General features: G+C 37.5%; 1 long non-coding RNA gene across 1 annotated transcript; it reads right to left on the bottom strand.

Annotated features, from left to right (window-relative positions):
• Nucleotides 1-4787: 4787 nt before the first annotated feature.
• On the bottom strand, nt 4788-5220 carry LOC112841755 (uncharacterized). Its single transcript, XR_003218480.1, has 2 exons — nt 5085-5220; nt 4788-4992 (listed from the first exon to the last, which is right to left on the bottom strand). It is a non-coding gene; the product is annotated as an uncharacterized LOC112841755 (long non-coding RNA).
• Between the last annotated feature and the right edge of the window lie 2372 nt (nt 5221-7592).

Below are 7592 nucleotides of genomic sequence, written 5' to 3'. Positions count from 1 at the left end.
CCCCTGCTACTGCAGGGCTGGGAGCGGTCTGCTTGTCTCCACCCCGGGGGAAAGGGTAACATCTTCTGGGACAAGGTGTGGTTTGCCCCTCTGGGGGTGGTGGTGGCTGGACCTGGGGTATAGAGTATGTTTGGGGAGTGTGATTGTGTGTACAGTGTCTTTTTGTGTCTGTCTCCACGTTGGGTCAGTGCTGAGTATTTGTATATGTGTGCATGAGGGTGGGAATGCACGTTTGTGTCTGTGTGCGCCTGTTTGTCTGTGTCTATGTCAGGTTGGATCTTAGACTCCACCTCTCTGGGAACATCTCAGGCCCTCCAAAGTATGGAGGCCTATCTCCCCTCACCACACCCCCTGCCGGTGGCTGATGCCCTCAGACTTCAGTGCGTTGGTGGTTCTTGGTGTCTGGGGCTGGGCGCTCGGGTATTTACCGGCTCACTCCCGGTGGCTGCTTGGCAGGGCATGGTGCCCGTGGCTCGGTCGGGCCTCTTCCGGGCGGTGGAAGGATAAGGATAATGAGGAAATGAGAACACACAAGGAAAACAGCTGATAACAAGACACACACAGGGGAACTACACTGAACATGAAAACACAAGACTTTCACAATAAAACAGGAAACAGAGGAACATAATGTGGGAGTGGAGGACAGGCAGACGAGAGGGAGGGAGGGAGGGAACACTAGGGAGAGTGAAAGCTGACATGATGGGCTGGGGAAACATGACGGAATAAAATACAAGGAGAGAAAACAAGACAAGAACTTACAAAACTACATAAAGACAGATACACAGAGGGAGACACAGGGGGCAACGACACAAAGGGGAAATCTAACAAACAATTCTAAACAGAACAACCCAGGTATCATAGAATAACCTCCAGACGAACACAGTGGACCTGAAACATAAATAATAATACAAAATGACAAGAGACACAAGTGGTCACATGACCCAGGACCATGACAGAATTCTGCTTTGGTGGCAGTTTTCTCATTTGCAGCTTCATTAAAACAGTAAAAATGTTCATAACTCTGTTAGATTATTGATTGTTAATGTGGAATTACATTTGTTAGTTTTAAATGTGCATTTTGATTTATTACCACTAAACTCATTTCATTACCAAACACTTAACAGATCTATACTATTTCAATATTCTTTTCTAATAGGATGATCATAGTTTTGTACTTTAATGAAGTTTAGAACTCTAATCACAGCAAAACAATTGAAAATATACTTTACTAACAGTGCATCTCCTGTTAGTAACTTATACAGTAATAACACTGAAGTTGTTGCTTATGAGACAACTATTTGGATAAAAACCATACAATGAAAAGCATTTTGAACGACAAATATTCAATATGATTTAAAATCACATAATTAAGTTAGTGATAGATATATTTATTGTGGGGTTTTTGTATGTTGTTAAGAAAGGACACAGAAGATGTGTCTTGTGGTAGAAAAAGAAACTTCAGAGGAAAGATCAAATCTAATTTGTGTAGCTCTACTTGTTGGATTCATTCTCATCAAGAACCTTCAGATGTGTTTTTGTAGTTACACTCACTGCTAGAAGGGAGATAAAAGTAATAAATGTAATCTACTTCTACTCTCCTAATAAATGTAGCAGATAATGCCAGAGAGAGAGAGAGTGACACAATAAGGCTCAGTGAAGCGTATCACACTAAGCACACATCATTCATTGCAACAGCTGTCAACAACTAAACAATTTTCTTCTGAATAGGTTGGCTGAGTTTCTGGTGACCTCTTCAGGTTGTACTCTGTAAAAAATAATTATAATCTCATTTTATAAGAAATCTGCTCTGTGAATTACACATGAAACATGGTTTTTGAAGGAGGATTTAAAACACACGTTATTCCTCCTGTTCAGTGGGGAAACATATTTACTAAAACAGTGTATTTAAATATAACTTTGTGATATTCATACTTTTTAATTTTTAATTTTTTCATACTGCTTTTTACAACATTAATTCGTTTTATTTTACCTTATCTTATATAACCAAACATACTATATAGATTACATGTTTCTCTGTGATCTTTATTGCGATCTGGAATTGTTTTCCTGATAAATTGAAATATGTGCATTTTACAGGTCATGTTATAGATACACTGGTATATGTATCATTACAAATCGGAAAACATGCTGTAGTTCTGGTCTCACTGAAACTTTTCTTTTCAGCTATACATGGCTCTGACAGGTCACCATGCTAAAAATGATAAATATGATTCACTTCACTGCAAAGTGAAATACCCAACAGCACACATGCAGAGTTATTAAAGTTAGCAAAGCCTTACACACCTACAGCTATAAAATGCTTCTTGTGCTAAAAATGAAAACAGAAAAGCTGTTTTAATGTAACAATAACTGAAATATGAAGACAGACCATCATTTTTATGTTTTCATGCTTTCTGTTGTTATACCATAAAGTTAAAATACTTTGATCATTTAAAAGAACAGGATCTAGGAAGAGATGTGTGACGGTGTAGTGTGGTTTAGTTTACCACAGTAAAATTGTAAATCTATTTTTGTAACATAACTTTTAAACATTTTGACTCAACTCAACTTTTTTTCCTTCAATCTGATTGTCTCCACTTTTCAGACAACTAAAGAAGACATTAAAAAGATGCTGAGAAAGAACGCCATCCTTTCTCGAATTAAAAATATTCTCAAACCTACAGAAGACCTGGAGAAACAAATCTGTGATCAGATTTTCATTGGTCACTCAGAATCCAGGTGCAGTGGACCGAGGGTGGCTGGTTAGAACTTGACAGCCTTTAGGGAAACACCCAGGGACAGCCTGCATCGACTTAATGAACGGGAATTCAGCCCAGCATCTTCACTGAGCTCTGATGGAAGTTCAATAACACCTCGAGAGTCACACTCCCGAGGAGCTCAGGGCTATCCTAATCAGTAGCCTAAAGCCCAACATGTTAGCTACTAATAATATCTTTGTATTGTTTTTGTTCGGACCGATGTTCACAGGCTTGCTCCTGTTTGTTGTTGTGAAAATAATTTAAGCATCGAAACGAAACCGATTTCCTGAGACTGAAAGAAAGAAAGTTCAAACCTTTGCAAAGGGATCAACAGGGTTTGTACCAGCATTGACAAAAAGGCTAAATTATAGCAGCTCCTGTAGGTTCGTCGCGTGGATGCAGTCTTGTCTAATCAGTGGTTGGGAGTGAAATTCTCACCATCATGTAGGCACCAGTTTGGTAATGAAGTGTGTCATGGCCTTGAGCAAAGCTTACAGTTAGAGTGTATGAAGACTGAAAAACAACTACAACTTTGTACAAGAAAGTTACAAACACATATCAATAGTACACAGAGGTCAGAGGAGGTGAAACACACATTTTCCATCACATTTGTCATTCCCCTTCATCAAGACCAGGTATTTAAGGAGCGGCTGTGGCAGCAGTTCTCTTCCTGATCATTGTCTCCTCTACAGCATTAACTCATGCACGCATCCCTGTGCTGATTATCACTTTGTGAGTCTGACACAGAAAGCTAATAAGTTATTTTGTCCTGACTTAATGCCCCTTAAAACTCACCTATTTCAGACTTACAGTTTAATACAATATAGCAAATCTCCAACTGGACAGTGTTAAATAAACTGCTGATCATGTGTGTTTGTAGGTCCTCAGTCATCCAGGTCATGGTTGTCTAAGAAGCCTGGAAAGTGACTTCACTTCTTTAAGGTTCTGGATGATGTTTAACTTCTGACCCAAGAAGCTTCTTCAATTGATGCGCTTGATGTTCCACCTCTGCACAGTTGTGTTTGATGACAATGCAGTGCAGATCTCTCAAACATACAACAGAGGGCGCTATGTACATTCACTGAAGTGTAGAAAAATACAAGTGGAGGAGGAAACAAACAGCAGCATCAAGAGAGAAAACTGAAGTGTTCAAAGCGAGTTACTTTAGTCTCTTATTGTAATAATAAACAACATCTAAACATCACGTTGATGCTTCATGTTTGAGTTTGGTGTCCTTTTACTGCTCAGTTGGAAAATATTGATGCAATTTAAAAGAAGAGGAGAAGAGGAATTTCTCTGTACTACTTCAAAAGGAATGTGAAAGCACTGCCTCATATGGAAAATTAATCATGATGAAATCCTGAAACAAATAGTGTTTATGAGCTTTGTGAATATAAAGAGTTTAGTTTTCACTTTGGTCTTAGAAGTATAAAAATGCAGGACTGAAGACAAGATGGAAATGATGTGTTATGGGATATAAAATACATATGTCACTGTGTACTATAATTTTATTTTGTTTATTTTTTGTTTTTGTAGGTTTTTTGTTTTGGGGTATTTTTTTTTGAAAGCACTGCTTTTAGTTTGAAAATTGGATTCAATGTTTAGAGTTCGGACAAAACAATGGACGGTTTCAAGAAATGTATTTTATCAACAAAACTTATTTTGATGGTTAGTGTATTTATTTTAATGCTCTCAGTGCAGTGATTAAAAAAAAGTTCATCTGACACCAATGAGCCAACAGCCTCCATGTAAACGTTTCCACCTCAACAATCAGGTCAGATTTATAAAGTTTATCATGTTCAGGCCCTGCAGCTGATTGGTGGCATGTCTGATCAGAAAGCCTTTCTGCATCTTCACAGTGTGAGTCTGAGAGTTTCTGAACAACAGGATGAGCTGCTACACACCTGACACCACATTCAAACACACACAAGCTGCAAATCTAACACAATATTTTAGACCAAAGAAAAAAGGTCACAATTTGCAGTTAACATGAAGATATTGTAGAGCAGAAACAACACAGCACACAAGTTTCATGTAGAGATGATTGTTTATTCTGAATGTTATTTTCATTCAGTTATTTTCCATTACTTTTTGGATTAATTTTCTGGTTTATCCATTTCATGTAAGGACAGACTTTTACAGTAACAACTGGTCCAGTACAGACACGTTTACCAGTGCTCTTGATTACACCATAAATCATGTTGTTGTAAATCACTCCACCACCAGAATCACCCTGAGAGAGAAAAACATAGTTTGTGTTTAAGTTTGTTCCAAATATCTAAAACATACACACATGATATACAGTAACGTTAGCAGTCAACTTACCTCATGTACATCTACATTAGGTTCTTCCAGACACAGCCTGTTGTTATACGGCACATCTGAATCACATCGAGAGTTTCTGGTAAGCTTACAGTCAACAACATGCATGTTTGCACACTGGAGATGAGGTGGTTGGCCAGGGACTAGAGAAAAAAAAAAAAGAACAAAAGTCATTCATAACCTTTCAAAAACTAAATCTTGAGGAGAATGATGTTTTGTCTTTTTTCTGGATGTTTCCAAATGATTTTTAAACAAGGAATCTGCCATACAGTATATCTACTATAGAATTAAAAAAACAACAACTTTGTTTATATTAAAGTATTCAAATAAAACGTAAATGTAACTGTAAAACAGACACAGAAACCAAAATAAAGTCTAGCATAAACTGTGAAATAATTCATCAAAACATTTTCTTACGTGTGTGGCCGGCCGCATTTACCATATACCCACCAAGTCCTGCAACCTGAACGACGTCTCTAGAAACAGACCAATAAATAATAATCAATTAATTTCAGGTCCATCCATGTGTTTTAAAGACCAAATAAGTTAATAAATCTCAAAATTTCGACTTTATTCTCAAAATGATCTATACTATATTTTTTCCTGGTCACCAAGTCGCTTCCACACAACTTTACTAAGAATCTTATAAACATGTTTGATTCACAAAGAAAATTCTGACACTTTCTGCTGCATTAACAACACACTGTCATTTACCTGCTACTGCCTCATGGCTTGGCTCCATTTGTATGGGCTCAAATTGTGGTCATAAATACTTTGCACTTGTAAATCAAATGTGTAGTTGTGAACTGAGTTTTGTAACCTTATAAACCAAAATATCTGAAAATGTTATGTTTGTGCATCTATAGATGAGAATTTTTGTGTGTGTAAAAAAGATTTACAAAAGATACAATTTTTTTGTTAAGGTCTGGTTATAACACAAGAATGAACAAATTGAGAGCTGTTTTTTTACAGTCTTGGGATTTGGTCATCTTGATAAGCAAACAGTTCTCAAGCAATGCAGAATCCTCTCAGCCACAGACTGTCAGCATTAGTCAGACAGAGCAAATTAGTATGATCGCAAAAATGGGTTGACGTCAGCAGAAACCCAGCAAACATCTACTCAAAATGGAAAAATACACTCAAAATAAAAGTTGAAGAGATGTTGCAGATCTTGCTATGATGTTGCTTTGAGTTATGTCTTTATGTCTAATGTGTTAAGTTGTGTTAAGCATATTATTTTGTTAATGAATTTTCTTTATGTAAAAACTGTAGATTTCTCACCATCCTCTCTCCTGGCAGTGAGCTGCAGTCAAAACCCAGCGTGGATGGATCAGTGAGCCGCCACAGTAACTCTGTTTTCCATCCTTTTCTAAAATAACTTTCACATGATAGTGACGCTCATTTTGACAGTCTTGACCACCATAGATTCTCTTGCGCAAATCCACCACAGTGCTTACTGTGACACCTGAAATACAGTACAGTACAATATATTTTTTTTAACTTTACTTAAGTACAATTTTGAGGTACTTTACCTAAGTAGTTCTTTTTTCTGACTACTTTTACTTTTACTCCCTACATTAAGTATATATATATATATCTGTACCTTCTACTCCCTACATTTTCAGAACAGGGTGGTTACTTTTGCTTTGAGCATTTGAGGGAATTTATTAATTCATCACCTCCAAACATCAAACCGATTTGGGCCAGAGAGGCAGTCCATGTTGTTTGTTTATTAATCGCCAGGGAATGTCAGATAAAAATAATGATGTTTGCCAAAGTCAGGGGTAAAAACTGTGACAATATTTTTTTGTTTTGTTTTGAAACAACACCGGAATGACTGCAGGTGTCCCTATGTGTGGTTGCTGTCCTCGGCATCTAGCTAGCCCTACTGAAGAGGAGCGATGAGCATAAGGGAATGACTTTTTCAAGTGTCAGGTAATTTCAAATGCAACGTCTCTACAATTCACCAATCATCAACAAACACGCAAACTATTGTGTGCAGTTTGTCGCACAGTGTGTTGCTAGCTAAAGGTCCAGCTGCTGTGTTTCACAGGGACAGCAAAGAAAGAGAGCTAACTTCACTCACAGCTGGAGAAAGATAAGGAAGGCCAGTTAGATTAAAGGTAAGGACTGCTCGTGGTGTCTGATAAACTGGAAATTAACTCTTTTTTTTTTTTTTGTCTGTCCCATTTGGTTTTTAGCGTCAGAATGTTCTGAAGACCAACAAGGATACCAAATGGATTTATTCTGCCAAATGGATCATCAGGCTGCCGTATTGGTCCATTTGATCAAACTTGTTGTATTATTTATTTTATTTCAGTTGTTACAGATGGGACAGACAGACTGGGATAGGAAAGGGAGAAAGAAAGAGAGGAAGGAAAAGAAAAACAGAAGGGAAAAGGACAGTGGAAAGGGCACTTCAAAGACAAAGAGAAAGAAAAAAAATCTCCTGGATCACCTGTGAGAGAAAAGAAGAGACAAGCAAAAAAAAAACCAAACAAAAACAAGCAA

This window comes from Oreochromis niloticus, unplaced genomic scaffold, assembly GCF_001858045.2.
Source record: "Oreochromis niloticus isolate F11D_XX unplaced genomic scaffold, O_niloticus_UMD_NMBU tig00008134_pilon, whole genome shotgun sequence".
Taxonomy (NCBI): domain Eukaryota; kingdom Metazoa; phylum Chordata; class Actinopteri; order Cichliformes; family Cichlidae; genus Oreochromis; species Oreochromis niloticus.
Note: the sequence above shows the minus strand (reverse complement) of the source record. Positions and strands in the feature narration are given on the sequence as shown.